The sequence below is a fragment of the Diabrotica virgifera genome, chromosome 4 (assembly GCF_917563875.1).
Source record: "Diabrotica virgifera virgifera chromosome 4, PGI_DIABVI_V3a".
Lineage (NCBI taxonomy): Eukaryota > Metazoa > Arthropoda > Insecta > Coleoptera > Chrysomelidae > Diabrotica > Diabrotica virgifera.
This window is the reverse complement of record NC_065446.1, coordinates 59480544-59502793: the sequence shown is the minus strand read 5'-3', so window position 1 is coordinate 59502793 and position 22250 is coordinate 59480544.

Here is a 22250-nt window from a genome sequence, read left to right as displayed (position 1 = left end):
TACCATATTACAAAATAAGATAAAATTAGCAACAGAATAGCGAAAACCGCATGTTAATACCTTTTTTCTATCTCGAGATAACGTGTGATCCAAAATTATTGTCACCATAGGTGGCTCTGAACGACAGAGATAGCTATACAGTGCATGTCTATTCTTAATTCAGATATACTTTCCTTTACGTCAACTTTGCAGTGTACGTCAACTTAGCAAGAAAAGTTAGGTTATGTAGGGATGCTGGTGGTGGATATTATACAGCATCTTGTTTGATTTTATTTATTATTGTTACTTATAATTTTGTTAATACTTTTTTTTAAGTTATGTGTTAAATGTTTTTACTGATTTTTTATGTTTTATAATGTTAATCACAATTAATTGATAAACCAATGATATAAATTCAGATTAAAACAAGACATACGTAATTTTTTGCACGGCTAGCTTGGATCCCAATAATTGTGGATCGCTCGTTATCTTACAAAACGTGTAAATTTAAAAACATAACTGTTACTGTCACCGGTAAACGAAATTCATTAAAAGTAGTGTGCTATGGAAACAACAAAGAAACATTTTCCAGCTGTCAACGTATATTAGGTTTTTTCAACGCTTCTCATTTGTTTCGAGCTTCGTTCATATCTCGTATATTAATATTATACACGGATTATACGGCATATGACAGAGGCTTGAAACAAATGAGAAGCGTTGAAAAGCCCTATTACAAAGAAATAAAAACAACTATTTAGTGATGACATAAACGTTCAAATTTTTGCCCATCATTTTCGTTGCAAACATTTACTCTTTCAATAATAGATTGAACAGCAGTCTCAATTTCTGCTCTCGATATGCTTTGAATGGCGTTTAGTATTCTCTGGATAATGTATTCTAGAGTAGTGTATGATGGGCAACAGTTTGAATATTTAGGTCGTCACTAAGTAGTTCTTTTTGTTCTGTGTTATATTTAATTTTAATAGTATTGTTTCTCTTTATATTGTTGTTTTAATTAATTATATTTTTATACGTTGACATCTGGAAAATGTTATTTGGTTTTTTTCCACAGCACACTACTTTTCATTAGCTTAGTTTAACGCTGATAGTAACAGTTATGTATTAAATTTACACGTTTCTCGAGATATCTTGAGATAGAAAAAAGATATCGACATGCGGTTTTCGCTATTCTATTGCTTATTTAATATAATTTTATAAAGGATGATTAAAAATGCATACTTGTATTTAATATTTTCCAAAGAAAACTAGATTTCTGAAAAAAGTTAAATAACGCCTCCCAGCTGGCTTATTACTTACTAGGATGGTTCAAAATTATCACGCTTACATTGAAGAAAAAGATCTGTCTTCAACAAGACCCAGTTTTTAAAATTTTATTTAGCAGAACCGGACTTACAGACATTTTTTCATAACAAGGTTCCCACTCACCCCCACCTCTTATTTGCAAAGGTAGAGTTAGACTTGTTAAATCAAATATGCGTAGAATTTGATGAAGAATACAATAATCGAATTTCCAGTGCCCCTTCACTAGGAAAATTTTGTAAAATTTAGATTTTTTTATTTTTGATATTCAATTAAGCCCTCTAGCGGTGGACCCACAATTATGAAAATAATTTTCAGGCTTTTCCTGAGGCAACTTTTGTTATAAAATTTTTTATTTCAAAGCTCTACTATAAACGGTTCCTGAGATATGGCCGAGAGCCATTCTTATTGGGACACCCGGTACAACGACAGGCGAACCTGCGTCTCTCGTGGGCGGTCAGGAGGTGGCTTTTGAGCGTAGCGTGGACAGTGAGCGTTCGAGTGGAGACAAGGGTGGCGACCCCAAAAACTTGAACTTAAGCTTCTACTGATGCCCCCTACACATTAAAGAAATAAAATTGTCTCCTCTAACAAATGGAAGGTATGGTTTCAAAAATGTAACATTTTAATGGAGTATAAAGGTTACCTCGCTACAACTCTATATTCCATTTTAATATTTTTTTTCTGAAATTTTTACAATATACAGGATATTTCATTAATAATTGTCCATACCGTAACTGGAGAAACCTTAGCACAAAATACGAAGATTTAACCCAAAACACTTAAATAAAATTTTGTTGAAGCACCTTTTAATATTTTTTGTTAAAACTTGACACATAGTTTACATAAGTTTAGGGTAATTTAACTAGTCTTAAAAGATAGTTTTCCGCTTTTACCAGAGGCGTGCTGTAGGGATGTATACTTCATTTTCGCCCCTTTTTCCCCCTCACAATCTACGATACTGTCGTAACAATCATTTCAGCATAATTTTTTGATTCCTTGTTACTTTTTAAATAAATATCATCCTTATGTTTCATTGCGATAAAGTGTAAGTAGTTTTCAAGTTATTTGCGTTTAAAGACAATTAATTCCATAAGATCATGTACTTTAAAGTACATTTAATAAATATGTACACTATGTACAGCAATAAACTACTCTCATAACAACTAAACGAGTACACAAGTTAAAATATACAGCATTTTATGACCTTCTTAGGGAGGTCAAAAATGAATTGTTGATTTTAAGCGTTGATCAGTCAAAAGAATCAGGCGCTACCGAAACTTCCAGATCAATCCACTTAGTTTAATAATAATTTTTGTGTTGTAAAAGGGTCTTCGAAATACAAACTTACTAAGGAAAACATAGCTTCCTACGTATGGACTGAGAACGTGTTTAGAAAATGTTCAGATGTTTAAATCCTGTTTATTTGATTTATTATGTGGTATTTATATGACCTAATACCCCCCTGATCGTCTTATTAGTAATGGGTGTAAGGGGCCAAATAAAAACAAAATTGTACTTGGAATAATGGCCAAATGGTTGCTAAATGCGCCAAATCATATAACGAAGCTCCAGTTCGTTTTTCCAATGACAGGTCACAGATTTCTCCCTCCAGATCGCGTGTTTGGAAATATTGAGGAGAAAGTCAGAAAGCGTCAGATAATGGTTAGTCCTAAGGAATATATTCAAATAATAGACAGTTTTGCTACTGTTGGAGAGCTTGGAGATTACGTAACAGTTGCAAATTGGAAATCGGTAACAAAAGAGGTCATAAAAGCTCCTGGTTCTTTGCATTTTGTCATAATGTCATGTAAGGGACTTTACTTTATCCGAAAGAAGGTACAAAATGTCACCCGTGTTTTGGTACAAGATGAGACAACTTACAAGTGGGGAAGTGAAATTGCGGACTATTGCTTAAGGTAATTGTATAACGAAACCCCAAAACAAAGACGACATAAATTTTTTTAAAGAAACATGATGGAGACTAGCGGCTAAATTTTGAGGAATTACATTTTTACAAGCATGTATTAGACTGGACGATCCAGAAAAAGGAGTTGCAACTGAAATTTAGGCTTTACTGTTCAGCAAATATATTGGAGGGGTAAAAATAATATGTAAATTATATTTGTTAGTTAAGTTTATTGCAATTTATTATTGCGTTAATTTATAATAATTAAATATATTCAAATAGTTAAAATATCTGTTATTGTGAAATTAACTTGTAGATAAAATATTAATAACATTAGTTATAATCCAATATAATTAATGCTAATGATATTTAGGTTATTATTCCATAATAAATAACTTGATAAAATGAATTAGTTTTCAATTAATTTTTCTAAAATAACCAGTAATTTATATCTGTATATGAGTAAATTAATCATCATCATTATAATTTTTGTCTATTGCTTATTACCAGAACACGGATTTACAGGCAACAAAAACTAAAGAAGAAAAAGCACCTATATTTATAGGCAAAGATTTTTATTAAAAAAACTGAAATCGTAACATTCAGGCAAATAACTTTTTATGAAACAAAGGTATTTAACTTAATATCAAATTAACACAAATATATTTATGTACACAATCTAATATCCGTAGGTAATATAACAAATTAATAACTAAATAATAATTGCTAATTGTTAATTAGACATTGTAACCACTTAAAATTTTATTATTAATTCATATATTATAACCAAATGCTTTTCAATATTTTCGGTCGATTTTAGTACATCCATAGATGTAGTTTTTTTGTATTTTACGGCGAAAAATAAATCTAGCTCAATTTGTAATTCATCGGAAAATGCCCCATTCAATCCCAGTCATTACAATGTTTAAAAATTTGTTCGCGTATACAAAATATAAATAATAATTTGTAATCATTTCGTTGTGAATCGAAACAAAAGCCGTATTACTTTAGTTACTTCAGAGAGCGCCAAAAGTGCTCTAACTAGTTTCGACTCTTGTTAGGGTCTTTTCAGAGAGCACATATTTGATTCTCTCTGAACTGCTAAAATTCTGGTTGTCAGCGTCCACCCACAAATGAAAAATTCGTTCGACAAAATATAAAATATTTGTCTATTGGTGCCCCATTTTTCTTATTTAAAATACGCTTCGGCCTGTTTAAATTCAACTTTCAAAAACGCGCGTGTTTTCAAGATACCATGACAACATCAACACTTTTAAATATTGATCTGACCTGACAGGAATGCATCCCCTGTAACGTCAAATAAATAAAATATGAATAAAATATATATTAGTAACAAAATAAAGGGTCAGCAGGAAAAACGATGAATGTAAATTTTTGTCCATTTTGCGATTTTTGTGTAACCTGTTTATAAAGAGTACTATCAACCTGTGAACGGCCAAGGGGAAATAACGATTAGAATCGTCTTAAAAACACGTCACAGGATTGGACGCAAGGGGTAAAAACAATGAATATGTAACTTTGTTTCTCATGTTACCGAAAATTCTTCCAGATAGACATTCATCGTTCTTCCCCCTGACCCTTCAAATATTTTATAAGCTTTGTTTAAAAATTTTGAAAATCTTAATCTTTTAAATTAATGTGAAAAATACAGTTAGTATTGTTTGAAATATTTTTATACTTCCGTTTTTCAAATCAGAGGAAATGCTGTTCAAATTAATCCTACCGACATTCTCGAAAGCCAACGAGGTTGTACTTCCATTAATGGCACTCCCAATAATGTTTGAAGCATTTTCTTATTGGTAGTCCCCTCTTAAACGTAACCAGTCTCCAAAGCTGCCGATTTCCATCGCACTTGTCATTAAATTTGATTTATTGTCATGCCACTGTTCGCCAGCATCGTAAAATTTTACCAGTTTGCGTTCAATTTGCAAAGGACATGATCCAAATATATTAATACCAAATACTTGATTAGTGTACTTCCCTTTATCATACTGTAAGGAAACTCTACATATCTGCACTTAGATTTTTGGGGCTCAATTATAAATATTTCTTCACCAAAGGCACATAATTAATTGCATCGATATCAGCAACTGTAAAACGTTGAACTATCACAATCTTACATCGTCGGATAGTAATAATAAGCAAAGCTCGGATTTATAGGCAAAAAAAATTGAAGAAAAAGGCGCCTATATAGGCAAAGATTTTTATTAAAAAAGGCAAGAATATTAACATTTAGGCAAAATATAGGCAATAAATGAATATAACTCATTATTTATAACCACTTAAAATTTTATCATTAATAGAAACAACTAAATGTTTTTCAATATTTTCGTTCTTAAAACTATGTCTTCGATCACTTAAAATTAATTTGTACATTGAAAACGAACGTTCGACATCGACAGATGTAATTGGAGCATACTTCAGAGCGGATAATAAATCTGGCATAATTTGTAATTCCTCGGAAATTGTCCCATTCAAAAATTTAGCAACATTAGATAAAAACGAAAAACCTTCATTCTTGTCGAAAACATATTTCATTTTTTTAAAAATTAATTGACCGTTACTTCCAGGTGCCGATTTAATTTTCGTCTTTAAATTATCTATTAATTTTACTGACTCACATAAATTTATCTCTTGTTTTTATATTAAGGTAATTGTGGTAACTATTAATTTATAATAATCATTGATATAAGCGAGTTCCTGTTTCAATTTGGGATTTTTTGTTATTTTTTTTGCTTCTCGAATGGCTTCGGAAATATCATCATCAAATCCTGACATAACTAATTCAATTTCATTGCAGTGTTCAAAGTAAAAAAACTGCTCCGAGCCAGGTTCCCCACCTTGTAATTACTGGTTTAGGTGGCAAAGGGACACCGGGAAGTCTTTCTTTATATATTTGCACCCTCAACGGAGCCTTTACTAAAACTTTTTTCATAAAATTTATAAAATTATTTACCAACGGAAACAGATTTCTTATTTCTTCAGCAATTCTATTTAGCCCGTGGGCTACACAAGTGCAATGAATTAAATTAGGTTAAAAAATCTTTAAATTAACAGCAGCTTTTAACATATATGCCGCAGCATCTGAAAGCATTAAAACTATTTTATTCACTGGTATAGGGTTGGGTAAAAAGAGGTTTGCTAAACTATCTTGTATAAATCGACTTATTGTTAAATTGTTTGTTTCTTCCAATTCTTTAACGGCAACTAAATAAGGTTTTCTCGCAAAGTTTTCGTTCAAAATTCCAATCATTAAATTAGCTATATACCTGCCGCATACATCTGTCGTTTCATCCACGAAAATATACAAAAAATTGCCCTCTAACTCCCGCTTATTTTTGAAATACATTCCACATAACATTTTTCCACAGTATGTTTTCTCAATGTACTCTCATCCGGTAAGGATTTATTAAGATATTTTTCGAAAAAGCATTTAAAACTAGGGTTATTAACTTTATATAGAGGAATGTTGGATGCAGTCATCATCTGGCATAAATCAAATTTAAATGCGTCTTCCTCATTTTTTTTGAACTGCTTAAACTATCCCGCAGAGATATTTGGGCTAACTTAGAGGAATTTAATTTTTCCAAACTACGTTTATGAAGTGGGGTTCCACAATGCTGGTCAATAAAGTACTTTTTTCTACTTGAAATCTGAGAATTTAAAAAAAAAAATTAGCATTCTAAAACCGCTTTAGAATTTAGTTATGTTGTGGGACGAGAAAAAAGGGAAAAAATAAAACTTACCGATTTGCCGCATGGTTTACAAAATGCTCCATCTCCTTCTAGAGAAAGTTCCGAATAAGGTGCGATCCATGGCCTTAATTTAGATGTCATCTTTTCACACAAATGTCTAAAACGTTTTAAAACGTGTTCTTTGCTTTTCGGTATACGCAACAAAACTAAACTAGGATATAGCAATTTGTGACTAAACTCTGATACAGTAACCGACTGTAAAACTGATAATAAACTAATAAAGTTTAGGGATTTCCAAATAGTTAACCCTCAAGTCTCGATCAGGTACATTTTCCTAGAAATCTGTTATATAAACAAACCATTGGTATTTTATTATTGACCAAAAATTTTATTATAGAATGGTTTAGTAATAGAATAATATCATGGGTAGTACCATGAAATTTTAAAAAAGGCACAAATAGGCGGAATTTACGAAAAAAGGCAAAAAGTGCAAAAAACAATTATAATAGGTAAAATAGGCAAAAAATGGCATTTTGCCTATAATCCGAGCTTTAATAATAAGCAATACGCTTCCTTTTTCCTTGATGCCATTTAGGTATATATCGCACAATTCACATCTTCTGCAAGAGCCAAAGATACCTCAAATTGCTAGCACCTTCAAAAATAAATACGGAATGTCCGGTGTATCTGTGAAAAATTTCCGAAAATCGTCTTCCTTTCATACATATGCCCTCTTGGCCACGTCATTCTTTTTAATTGCCTTCATGAATGCACGCACTTTCAAAAATAATTTATTGTTAATCGACCCCTTTGTTTATCCTGAACTTACTTTGCAATTTCGAATGGATAGCCCACATAGTCGACGACTTGTATACCCCATTCCACGAATATATGACCCTCTTGGATGATCGCGATATAATAGAATACGTTGTCGTATTCTGGAGATGAACCTCGCTAGGGGTAGGAATACACTAAGTACTCATAATATGTTTATTTAATCACTATTACGCTAGTAACTAGTTGGTGTGCTTAAAGTAAAACCATCTGCGAGTGCATCTGGATTAAGAATGATATTTAATTAACGAATCAATTAGAAAATCACGATGCCTTCGTATATAAGTATATAAACAAATATATTGCCGACTCAGCTTGACCACGACATACGAAACTGGTGCTTCTAACAAATCTAGGTCACCTACTAAAATGTAAACAAATGTGTATGTTTTGGTTTTGTTTCTAGTACATTTAAGAATTAAATGAATATGTCTTGATCTCAATATTGGATGTTGATAAACCTTTACATCCATCCCCTTCGGGAAATTTTCTGACTACATGCAAGGAAGAAAATATTGTTGTGCTCCACCAACTGGTTACTTTAAAAGATTTATAGAAATATATACAAATACAAAATACAAATATAATATATACAAATATGCAGCTTATTACCCTATAAAAAAATTGCCATCAAACATCGTCTATTCTTACTTATTACTTCCTTATATCTCGCGAAATTCTACCCTCAGAAATTGTAATGTATATTTTACCTTTTCCCGATTTAAAATAAAATTATAACTTTAATTCTTACATTTGAACTTACTTTTTAATTATACTTCTTTCACTTTTAAAATAATTATTTGACTTTCTGACCTTTTATATATTCTTCAATTAAAAAAAAATTCTCCGTTTTCTTCCTCTTCTTCTTGACTGGTACTTTACTAATACATATTTTCATTTTCTTTATACTTAGTACTTTCTTCATAGTGTACTATTAAACATATTTCTTTATTAAACTCGTATTTACGTCACATATTCTTCCTTTTCTAACCCTTACCTACTTGGCGGGTTTTTCGCAGCTTTAAATCCTTGTATTTGCTTCCGGTTCTTTCTCCACGTCCTTAGTCATGGGAAGGTTTGTTCCAAAAAGACAAAATGGATAGTTGTGCGCTTAAAAAATCTACATTTTGCATCCCTAAATTCCTGTCTGATCCGAACTGCTCAGTCTTGATGAGAGTCGGTTAGCTTCAAAACATGAAATAAGCATGTTAAAATCTTCTGATGTTATTTTGTACCTTTTTCCTTGACAAGAGTTGGTTTTTTATTGTTTGTATTGTTAATTAACTTTGCTTCTAATATATTAAAAATCATTTGTCTCCTTAATTAACCATAAAACATAAATATTATATTTATACCAAAATTCACTCGATATTAAAAAATTGAAATCAAAACTTAAAACAAAATCAAAAACAAAAAGAATTATTACCTAAAAACTTCAGTGTTCAATAATGAAAAAAAATCTAAAGAAAGTGTTAATAAAAATAGACTATATTCTGTTGAAAAATATAATGAAAATTCTCTAAGAAAATCTTAATCCTAACACTAAATCTGATTCTGGGCTAACAATAATTAATCCTACTGTTTCTGGGCAAAAATAATTAATCCTAATATTTCTGGGCTAAAAATTGAAATCCTAATACTAAATGAGTTTCGGGGCCGCGGACCCATAAAATATTTACAAAAAAAAAGGATTAGGAACGAAAACTTGTAAATATACGCTAAATAAATAATATGAGTTTGTGCTATCTACTAAATAATAGTTTTTTCTCACTTATTCGCGCAATTAGTCACTTTATATTATACCGTCACAATGAAAAAGTCTCTATTTCTCTGATTGAAATACAGTCTTACATGACTTGTCAAGTATTCATTCAAAACATATTAACATTATAGAAAATTAGAGTTAGTTTATATTACAAAAAATTTAAAGTAACTTTATATTATACTAATTATCTATATTTTACTTGAAGCAATACCAAGTATTTTTCTTAAATAGTACTTTTTACTGTACAAAAGTCTCTTCAATTATTCGGTTTTCCGTATCATTGTCATTAAATCTTCTTTACATTAATCTTAATAACATGTCCATCATTATGATATTATGATAAGTCTTATATTTACCAATCTTTTTTTTTCTTTTTTCCCTCCAATGGGATTTACTTGTTAATGTATAAACTTCCTTACGTCATTATAGGTAACTTATATGTCTTTATTTTTCTTCTTACATCATTACTTTTACATCATTTTCTTACATCATTTCTTCATAAATTCATTGTATAAAAATTCTTGTATATCCTTGTATATAAATAATTTAATTTCTTTTCCGTAGTCATATTTTAAATTTTTTCGTCTTATGTTTCTTAATCGTTAATGTTTCTTTATCTTGTCATTGGTAAAAAAAAATCTCTAAATCCTGATTCTTTTTTCGTTAGTCTTCGTTATTTCGGAACTCACATTTTCCGTGGAAATTATTTCAATAAAATATTCCTTTCATGTTTAACTTTCATGATTCATGTTCAATTAAAATATTTTGACTCATCGCAAAAAGTTTTTCTACACATTTCCTTGTATATAATTTCAATTGTCCATTTAAATTTTTGCTTTTTCAGCAGATTCCTTCATAATCATAACTCATGCTTTCACGGTCAATCGAACGTAAATATAAATATCATACGCACAATAAAGTCATTATCTTGCATTTTTTTTCTCCTCGCTTCTACATGTAAATAAATAGTATATTCATGTAACTAGACACTTATATGCATATTATGTAATTGTAGACAGTTTTAAAAATACTTTTAATTGTTTTATGTGCTGACGCATTGCAAAAAAAATCTTGTTTTATCCTTAAAAATATAAACTTCTATAGATAATCTCTATTTGTAGTTAAGAAAGCTTAGTTAGTCTTTGTAGAAAAAGTAATTTAACTTATTCAATACTCTACTTTACCATTTACTCTACATAGAAATATTAAAAACTTTACCTAATTAATATGTATTTAAATTTAAAAAAATAATTAATCCTAATTTATCCCAAAATTTTATGTATTTACATTATATTTAATAAAAGAAAATTATACGTGTATGTGAGACTGTATGCAATGAAAAAAATAGCTTAAGAGTTACTCACATTCACTATTGACCATTATCCATCGTTTCCATGGTTCCTCTTGCAGCTGGGCGTGGACCCAAGACTCCAACCTTCGTCCTTGTCGACGTCTGCTACTGCGTGGCTGCTCTCCAACTCCATATTGTCCATATAGTCATATATTAATATGTTAATATGGGGATTGGTACTTTACCCCAAATTTCCTCCGTTTTTTCCAATTCTCCATCGCCATTCTTCCTGTTCTCTACCTCAGAAGTCCAGTTCGTCTCTCTCAGGTCGCCATATAATAGAATACGTTGTCGTATTCTGGAGATGAACCTCGCTAGGGGTAGGAATACACTAAGTACTCATAATATGTTTATTTAATCACTATTACGCTAGTAACTAGTTGGTGTGCTTAAAGTAAAACCATCTGCGAGTGCATCTGGATTAAGAATGATATTTAATTAACGAATCAATTAGAAAATCACGATGCCTTCGTATATAAGTATATAAACAAATATATTGCCGACTCAGCTTGACCACGACATACGAAACTGGTGCTTCTAACAAATCTAGGTCACCTACTAAAATGTAAACAAATGTGTATGTTTTGGTTTTGTTTCTAGTACATTTAAGAATTAAATGAATATGTCTTGATCTCAATATTGGATGTTGATAAACCTTTACAGCGACAACGAATATTTTACTGTGCAAAATATGAAGAACGAAAGTAAATTGCAAATTATATTGTTGTTTATTGAAGTAATTATTAGAAAAATAGTACATTGTTTACCGGGTAGGAAAAGCTTAACATTCCTGGACGACTGTGAAGATTGCTAAGTCGAGGCGCAAGCCGAGACTTAGCAACACAGAGTCCAGGAATGTGGCTTTTCCTACGAGGTAAACATACTATTTTTCCGCAAATCGTTTAAAATTCGACAGATATTGATTGATTTAAAAAAAAACGCGATAATTTTATTCCCAAATAAATGGTGCTTTGAAATTCCTAATAAACCTACTTGGGTTACAATGGAAACGTATTGAGGTTGAATTGTCAAACTTGACGCTTATAAATTTAATTGCTGGTGTTCTCGAAAGTAAAATGATAAGTGATGATGAAATTTCCATTCCTGGGACTCCTCCAGAGCTGGTTGAGGCAGTGAATACTGCTTCATTAGAATTATTGTCAAAGAAATCAAGAGAAAAGTACGAAAATGCATACAGACGTTTTATGGATTATCGCATGAGTAAAAATATGTATTATCATTTATGTAGAACACTAACAACTGTACGGAAATATCATTTCCTTACAGTAAGGAAATGACATTTCCTTACAGTAAGGAAGTCCTGACTTTTTCTTCAAGAAATTTTGACAGGAATGTCAAAATTTCCTGGCGATTTGCGGAAAAATACTTTCTTACTTCTTATGTTGCACACTGAAATATTCGTTGTCGCGATAATCCAAAACAGTCGTATATTCGTAGAATACACCATACTACACAAGGTACACAAACACAACTCGTTCATCTCTGTCTGTTACCTTTTGCTCTTACATCCATTTAATGATCTTGTATTCTTTTTTATAAGCGTCTTCCGATTTTTGCGGTATTAACCCCGATTCTGCTTTACTATTTATGTAATCAATGTTAGAACTTATTTTAAGCAATATTCAACCAGTAATAACAGTTATATGTGACAGATTGCAAATTCATTTTTGTTTTTCTTATTTCCATAACAACGAAAGGTATTGTTGTTCTGAAGCTATTTTCTTGTGGCATTTTTACAATTTTAACTATTTATAATGGGAAATAAGCCACAATATTATTAAAAAAATGATTTTTTTAACGTTTCGATGTATTATTTTAAAAACGAAAGGTATACTGATGTACAGGGTTATTCCCTATACTTTGACCCCCCTGTAAACTGCTTTGTTTAGAGAATTAGAAAAAAATGTAAAATACAAAAGTTATTCAATTTTTAAATTATGATTTTTAGACATATATATCATACATCTGTGCGTGATGACGTAATCGACTAGTTTTTAAATGAGAATAGGGGTCGTGTGCTAGATTATTTGAAAGGTTATTCAATTCTCTATTCAGTAATATAAACATTAAGATAATTATTTATACAGGGTGTCCAAATTTTTTTTTATAATTGACACTAAAAGAAAAATGTATGTAATTTATTTAATTCAAAATATCTTTTACCGCTGTTAGAAAACAGAAATAAAAGTTTATTGCACAAATAAAAATTGCTTTTTGCTTAAATTCAATGTTCAAACTGCCAAGAGGCAGATGGGTGGCAGTTTGAACATTTAATTTAAGTGAAAATTAATGTTTATTTGTTTAATAAACATTTATTTTTGTTTTCTGACAGCAGTAGCATGTATTTTGAATTAAATAAATTACATACATTCTTCTTTTTGTGTCAATTAATTTGATTAAAAAATTTTTTGTTGGACACCCTGTATAAATAATTATGCATTGTTTATATTACTGAATAGGGAATTTAGGAACCTTTCAAATGAGCTAGCACACGACCCCTATTACTCTTTAAAAAAATAGTCGATGACGTATCACGCCCACAGGGATGACGTTACTAGTACGATATATATGTCAAAAAATCATAATTTAAAAATATAATAACTTTTGTATTTTACATTTTTTCTAATTCTGTAAATAAATCAGTTTACAGGGTGGTCAAAATATAGTGAATAACCCTGTAGGTCGTAGGTACATCATAAATTCAACCATTTTACATTATTAGCTCTTATTTCAATTTTTTGTAGTAATAATACATAATTTCAAAGTGTACCAATAAAAAAATAGCATAAAGTATTCGTGTATAATTGGTATTTATAACATTGCGCTATTTCGAAAAATCGCGAGTGTTTTAAAGATCTCAATATCCACTTATACTTATTTATTGTACTAATTTGATATTTTAAGGGTGATTCATTTAGAGGTACTTTTTTGGTGAGGTTTTGTTGGGAGATCGTGCATGAATAGTATAACCTAATGTTGCTTTCTTATTCAGTATTGTTTGACATTTCATCCTAGAAAGACTTAACTCGGCACAACGTCTAGAAATTATTTATCTATATTACGAAAATAGGCGTTCAATGAGGAATGTGTTTTGGGCGCTTAGAGCAAAAAAAAATGTTTTCCGATGAGGCCCGTTTTTGGCTTAATGAGGACGTGAATAAACAAAATGCCCGTATTTGGGTTAATGAGCAACCCAAAGAGGTTCAAAAGTTGCCAATACATTTAGAAATCGTCACTGTTTGGTGTGGTTTGCGGGCCGGTGTCATTGTCGGTCCATGTCTTGGACCGGCCAGAAGGTTACTGTGAATAGAGACCATTATTGCGTCATGATATCGGACTATTTGGTACCAAAAATTAAAGTTCATAGTTTTAGTGACATTTGGTTCTAAAAATATAACGCCATCTGCCATACATCCCGTGAAAGCCTGGCTTTACTGAGAAAACGGTTCGGTGAGCAATTTATTTAACGCTTAGAACCAGTGACTTGACCGCCTATATCCTGTGACATCACACGTCTAGTCGTTTTCCCCTGGGGCTACCTCAAGTCTAAATTCTACATTAATAAACTGGCTACGATTGAGGCATTGGAGGCCAGTATTACTCGAGTCACTGTGTACAAGAATTCATCTGTACTCAGTAGATATATCTTAAAAATACCCTGTAATTATCTACGATAATTACTTTCAGTTATTTATGTCATCATAACAATATTACAACCTTCATTCGATTATATAAATATTGTTATCCTAGATCACGATTCACTAATAATTGCAGAGTCAATTATAAACACTTTTCATGGTCGATGCTGAATAGGCATTTCTAAATATATAAACAGCAAAACTATAACAAGGGAATTCTTATTATTATATTAGACATTCGTCATTCTATTTTGTTATCAGACGTAATATTTCCACATTAAAGATAGTGTCTCTTTCTACACGAGACGTTCTTTGGGTGCGGTGCTACCAGCTTATGCTCATGCAAGTGTAAATAAAACAACTCAACAAGTAAAAGCGTATCAATTATTCCACCCCTCGGATAAGGGATAACCACCCTCACCGGGAGAAGATAGCCTTAATGCCAGGGCTGTCATAACTGGTCAAATACCAATCGAAAAGCTCGAACGCGTCATCGAGAATTGGACCATCAGAATAGACCGTCTTAACCGCAGTCATGGTCAACATTTGAAAGAAATTATGTTTTAGCATAATTGAAAAGAATGGTTCTTTTTTACAACAATAAATATTTTCAAATAAAATTCATTTTTTTCATTGTTTTTTCTTTTTTTTTAAAAAAGTACCTCTAAGTGAATCACCCTTTACAAACTTTATTTGTACTCTGCATTATTATGGGGCCACAATGCTAGTTTTTAAGCTGGCTATTGTTTTTAATAAAATCCGATACGGACCCTATAAGCCAATTATTCAAGACCCGCTCCTAAATTGTCTCCTGAATAAGAACAAGAAATCTTCAATATATAATAAAGCATGAATTGAAAATTTGGTGGTTGTCTCAAACAGAAAGCGCGGGATAAAATTAATACGATTCCTTACAAATTCTCGAATTTGAATTTATGTTCATGCGAAAATCTATAACTGAAAAGATCCTCCCATAACTGATTTTAATATCACTGGTGCGTATTAAGACAACCTCAGATTTCTACAAAATCCTAAGTAACTATGTGTTTAGCCTAATATATCTCACAAGATACATGATTTTATAATAGATTTTTTATATTGTGGCAATATATTGCGGGCATTTTCAATAGTTCAAACCTTGGATGATACATTCAGATGTTCTTTCTCTATACAGTTGTCAAGCTCTGTTTGATTTAAAACGTGTCAACGTATTAGGTTTTGTTGATTTATTTTCTTGTTCTGTAAGTTCCCGCAATTTTTAAACCATCAATAAAAGAAGTAAGTTCAGTTTACTGCTAATATTCTATTATAATATGTTCTTTATGAAAACTAATTCAAGTCGCTTATTATTATGTTATTGAAGTTTGATGATTCACAACTTTTAGGCACTAACAGTTTATGGTTCGTTTGCTATATACTTTTATTAAATGTACCTTACAGTTTATATTGGGCAGCATGGTCCTAATTGTGACATTGTCAATTAATCGTCTACTGAGTTTTATGCAAAGAGTAGAATATTATTTTTTATAATTCGGATATTTTTAACCTTATATTATTTTCTTGGCTGTTTATTTTTTAAGTTTGTTTCCGTTTTGAAATTTTAATCTTTTGTTCAGGTTTTTACTACTGGCCCACAATTTTGTTCAAAAATAAATTTAATTGGAGCACAATATAACGTCTAAGTTCAATTTAAAATATTTTACAAATTTAACCATCGTTGGCGGTGCCATCGAAGGCGGTGCGGGGTGCAGCTGAACCCCAGACCTCGTTTTTCTCACCTATCTTTTTTAATAAATTTTTGTGATTTTTGTCCCTTTTTTTATTCGTATTAAATTCAATTCTAAACGTATTCCACCCATTACAGCATTTAAAACTCTTTCAGTTTACGTGCTTTTTTGGAAAAATGACAAGGTGCAAATGATGAAAATTTCATATCCTGAATTGGACGATTATTATGTTCCACCTGGAGCTAACAGAGCTACGGGACAAGGTCAGTGTTACTTATGTCAGAGAAAAAAGACCGAAAGTCCCGGCGTAACTGTATTGTGTGTGAAAACTTTGTGTTGCTCATTCTGTGAAAAATTTCATGTGTTTTTCTTGCAACGATAATAATTTTTTGTAAGAAGAAATGAGTAATTTTTTTGTAAAATTATGTTTCATACAATAATAAATAAGTCCTAATTATCTTTCAAATTAATTTTCCCGGCGTTCACATATAAAAAAATGGATATCAGATGGGGTGCAAATGCACCCCGCACCGTTGTTTACGTAAGAATCTAAGCACCGCCTTACGAGGTTTAAAAAGTTCTTTTGATGAGGTTTATGAGTTATCTTATCTTTTTTATGTACACTGAATTGAAATTTGAACCACCAAATGTTTGCTACATTATTGATAGTGGTCCACAAAATGGACCACTTACTAATCTATTTTTTTCAAATTACACCTACACAAAAGGTTTGTATTACTAATTCCCTCTGTCCCTATCAAGCGTCATCTTTAATTGGTAAAATTCTCACGGTTTGACCAATTGCGAATGGTTATCAGTGGAACTATCAAACTTATCAAACATGGAAGTGTTGCGAAGGATGCAGAAAGAAAAAGAACTTGCGCTTACTATTAAAAAGCGCAAACTGCAATACTTGGGACATATAATGAGGGGACAAAAGTACCAGCTACTACAATTAATTATTCAGGGAAAAATAATAGGTAAAAGATCCATTGGCAGAAGAAAACATTCATGGTTGAAGAATTTAAGAGATTGGTACAAGTGCAGCAGCTGCCAATTATTTAGATCTACGGTATCAAAAATACGCATAGCCTTGATGATAGCCAAACTTCGGAACGAGGACGGCACCTGAAGAAGAAGAAGATCAGTGGTTTCTTGAAAAGATAAGCCATTTTCCACATGCAAGAGATCTATAAAATTTCGTTCAGCAAAGAGTTTATAATTACGGTCTAGGACGCTTCATTGGCGCCAGTTCATCGCCGCCCTTTCGATGCCGCCAATTCATCGCCGGCCTATTGATCGCCAGTCAGTTAGTCGCTTACACCAGTTAGACCAGTCCAATTACAGGGGCCCTCTAATATCTTGCCATAAATTTTGCCTTGTAGAATTAACTGCAGAAGTCAGTGTATATTATTGGGTATAATGTGGCTGAAGTATGCCAATTTTTTGTCCTTTGGGCATATAACTACAGTGCGTCCATAAAGTAACGCATAAATTCATTATTTCGTAAACCGGCGATATTAAGGAAAAATACTGAAACAGGTCGATTTTTATTTTTAAATTCCGATTTTTTGGCATATATATCATACTAGTGACGTCATCCATCTGGGCATGATGACGTAATCGATAATTTTTTTAAATGAGAATAGGGGTCATGTGATAGCTCATTTGAAAGGGTATTCAATTCTCTATTCACTAATATAAACATTAACATATTTATTTATACAAGGTGTTCAAAAAAACATTTTTTTAATTATAATAGTTGAGACAAAAAGAAGAAATTATGTAATTTATTTAATTCAAAATATGTTTTACTGTTTTCAGAAAACAGGAGAAAAATATTTATTTGACAAATAAATATTGTTTTTCGCTTAAATTCAATGTTAAAGCTGCCACCCACCTGTCTCTTGGAAGTTTGAACATTTCGTTTAAACGAAAATCAATGTTTATTTGTCAAATAATTTTTTTTTCTCTTTACTGACAGTAGTTAAATGCATTTTGATTTAAAATAAATTACATATATTCTTCTTTTTGTCTCACTTATTTAAATTAAAAAAATGTTTTTTGAACACCCTGTATAAATAATTATGTTAATGTTTATATTATTGGATAGAGAATTAATACCCTTTCAAATGAGCTATCACATGACCCCTGTTCCTATTTAAAAAAAATCATCGATTACGTCATCACGCCCAGATGGATGACGTCAGAAGGATGATATATATGTCAAAACATCGTAATTTAAAAATAAAAATCGACTTGTTTCGGGATTTTTCCTTAAAGTCGCCGGTTTACGAAATAACGAATCTATGCGTTACTTTATGGACTCACTGTAGAACATTAGAAGGCATGGAACGAATGATAGTTGAAGATAACGTAGAGGGCAAAAGATCCAGTGGACAATATTCAGTACTTTGGGTTTACCAAATAAAAGATGTGACTGGTTAGTCACTCTGAAGGCAAAAAAACGCACAGGAGATTAATAATTGGACAGAATGGGACCCGATGGGGCTTGCTTCGTAAGAAGTTTTCACTTCTGAAGGCACTCCCAGGAGTGCCTTAATTGTTTTTAAATAGACTTTTTTCCCGATATCATCCTCAATACAATGCAAAAAGTTGTAACTCTCTAGATTCTGCATTTAAAAACCGATTCATTTCGATGTTTTTAGTGCTAAATGACCTGGTCTGTAATTACTCTGGGCTAATTAGCAAAATACAAGGAAAATTTATTTACCAGCAGTTTTATGGCTGAAATCGAATCTTATTATTGTATGTATTAATAATATAGGTATACAAAGTCCGCAGAGAGTGTGCTACTTTTTTATAAACGAAATGGCGCCCGAAAATCGTGTTTTTTTCAATTTTTGCTCTATAACTCCAAATATTTTAAATTTACACCAAAAACACCCAAATAAATTTCACCGTATTTAAATTCTGCATAGAAACTTGTTTTTCACGATTTACTCCGATGAAAATGTTCCCCAGAAAATTCGGGTTTTTCCAAAAAAATCTTTAATTTTCAATTAAAATTTTAGATAAGTAACTGTTTACCAATAATTAAATAACTTGGTAGCATAAAAGCTCTTTTTGTATACATTATTATTCCAGAAGCGGATGGAAACTGAATGAACAGTTTAGCAACAGTTGAATTGTTAATTAAAAATTTACGGACGCTATAATAACCACAATATTGTGGATACATAAAAATAACTATTATTTTTGGATAAAAAGATACTGTACCTATCTCATGTACTTTACATGATTGAAATTCATCATTTGGCTCTACAACTCTATGTGAGTCTTGGCCGCGTTTACTATTTCCCTCCATTGTTGTCGGTCCTGAGCAGCTATTTCCCATTGCTGTACTCCCATTTTGCGTAGATCGCTGGCTACTGCGTCCTTCCATCTCTTTCTTGGGCGACCAACTGACCTTTTTCCATCGGGCCTTTCCCAGAATGTGGCGTTTAGAAGTCTTTCGTCACTTGATCTTAGTACGTGACCCGCCCATCGTATTCTGTTTGATTTAGCGTACTATGTTTTCATCTCCGTATATTGTCTGGAGTTCATCATTGTGTCTTTTTCTCCATTCTCCTGTTGTCTCTTCTCTGCAAGGCCCTTAGATAGTCCGCAGTATCTTTCTTTCAAGTACCAGTAATTTTGTTGTTTCCCGCTGATTCAGAGTCCATGTTTCGCTTCCATACGTTATTGTGGGACGAATTATTGTCTTATATACTCTTATTTTTGCTGGTCTTGAGAGTATTTTTGATTTAAGTAGGGTCCTTAATGAGTAATATGCCCTGTTTCCTGCAATAATCCTGGCTGCCACGTCCTTTTCATAGTTATTTTCAGATGTTATGATCACTCCCAGGTACTTAAATTCTTTGACGACTTCAAAATTGTATTCATTAATTGTTACGTTTTGTCTAACCCTTGGTCTTGGGTTCTTCGTAACCACCATGTACTTGGTCTTGTCCTCGTTGACCTTAAGACCAACTTCCTTGGCTCCGTTCTCGAATAGGGTGAAAACTTCTTTTGCATCTCTGGTGGATTGTGCAATTGTGTCCACGTCATCCGCAAAGGCTAATAGTATTTTTGATCCTTGGGCGGCAAATCCGTTTGTCAGTTGTGGCTGAGCTTTCCTTACTGCATGTTCCAGTGCGAAGTTAAACAGCAGGGGGGCGAGAGGATCTCCTTGTCTAAGTCCGGTGTCAATGAGAAATTCCTCCGACGTGGTGCTGCCAATTCTGATTCGTGCGGAAGCGTTCTCCGTGCTCACCTTTGCTAATCGTACCAGTTTTCCAGGTACTCCCATTTCTATCATAGTCTCCCACAATGCTTCTCTGCTAACAGAATCGTAAGCTTGTTTGAAGTCCACGAAGATTTGGTGTACATCGCGGTTGAATTCCCAGTTTTTTTCCAACACCTGGCGTAGGACGAAGATCTGGTCTACAGTCGACCTTCCCGGTCTGAATCCGCTTTGGTAGTCGCCTATTATTTCCTCTGCGTATGGAGTTAGTCTTCTAAACAGTATTATGGATATAATCTTGTATGCTGTATTAATTAACGATATTCCTCTATAGTTCCGACATATTTGTTTGTCTCCCTTCTTGTGAATAGGTATTATATGGCTTTCATGCCAGTGTTTCGGTATTTCTTCTCTTTCCCAGACTTTTCTTATAAGATGATATACCTCAAGATGTAGTTTGTCTCCCCTTTTTTTAGTAGTTCCGCCTGTATGCCGTCTGGGCCTGGGGCTTTATGGTTTTTTAGGGACGAAATTGCTGTCTTTACTTCAGCTAGTGTGGGCCCTGGTATTTCAGGTTCAGCTAACTGGTACTGTCTTTGTTGCCCTGTCGTTGTGGGGTTTTCTGTATTTAAGAGTTGCTCAAAATACTTTCTCCATTGGCGGCTTATCTCTTCGTCGTCTGTGAGCAATGGTCCTGCATCGTCTTTTATAAATCTTGGGCTGTTGATCGTGTTGCCCGTCATTGTTTTTATGTCCCTATAAAACTGTCTAGACTGACCGGTTCTGTGTTCCTCCTCGAATTGCTGTTTTCGTGCTTCTAGGTACTGTTTCTTTTTTCTTCTCAAAAGTCTTCTCGTTTGAGTTCTTACTCTGTTTTAGTCTTCCCTGTTCTCTTCTGTAGGTCGCGTTAGTAACTCCAGCCTCTTGATTGCTTTCTGCTGTAAGCTTTGTTCGCAATCCTGGTCAAACCACTGGTTTTTCTTCTCGTTATTCTTTTGTTTCCCTATAGTTTCCGCTGCGGCGCTTTCTATGGCGTTTGTTATATTTTGCAATTTCTGGTCTATGGACATGATTGAAATTGCACTATTAAATTGGCCTTGGGAATATTTTAAAATTATAAACAATTTTTTGGCTTAAAACAAATAGAATATCTCGAGAAATATTAAATTAAATTAAATCATGAAAACGGTATTAAAAAAAAACTGGCAGGACGCTTCTTTTAAATGAAAACACGTTTAATTGTAATGAGTGATTCCTGAGATACAACTAGATAAAATTGACCGGAATTTACAGCAAAGGTATAAACAATAAGATCATAATTTTGAACTATCACCTTTTTATTCTTATCCTCTTTCTTTACACCAATTTTCGTATCTATAAAATAATTATAACATGTATTATTATAATAAAAGCTATGGATATTACGAGTGAAAATTGCCAAAAATTCCAATAAAACATCATGTTGGAGAAAATGTATTATCAAAGTTCAAAATCGGTATACGTTAATAAATGCATTTTCTCGGCTTCCCATGGAGCAATTTGCTTCGTTCATTTTTTGTTCCCAAGTAACTCGAGTAGAGCCAACTAACTAACGCATTACTAAACGTCAAACTTGCTTTTGTTTTGTTATAATAGATTAATTTATTTATAAGAAAAGAAAACTACATATTTTTTCCAGTTGTAGACTTTTTTTAGATAAACTTACTACAAGTGTACCAATTAACGTTGAAAACACAAATATTCT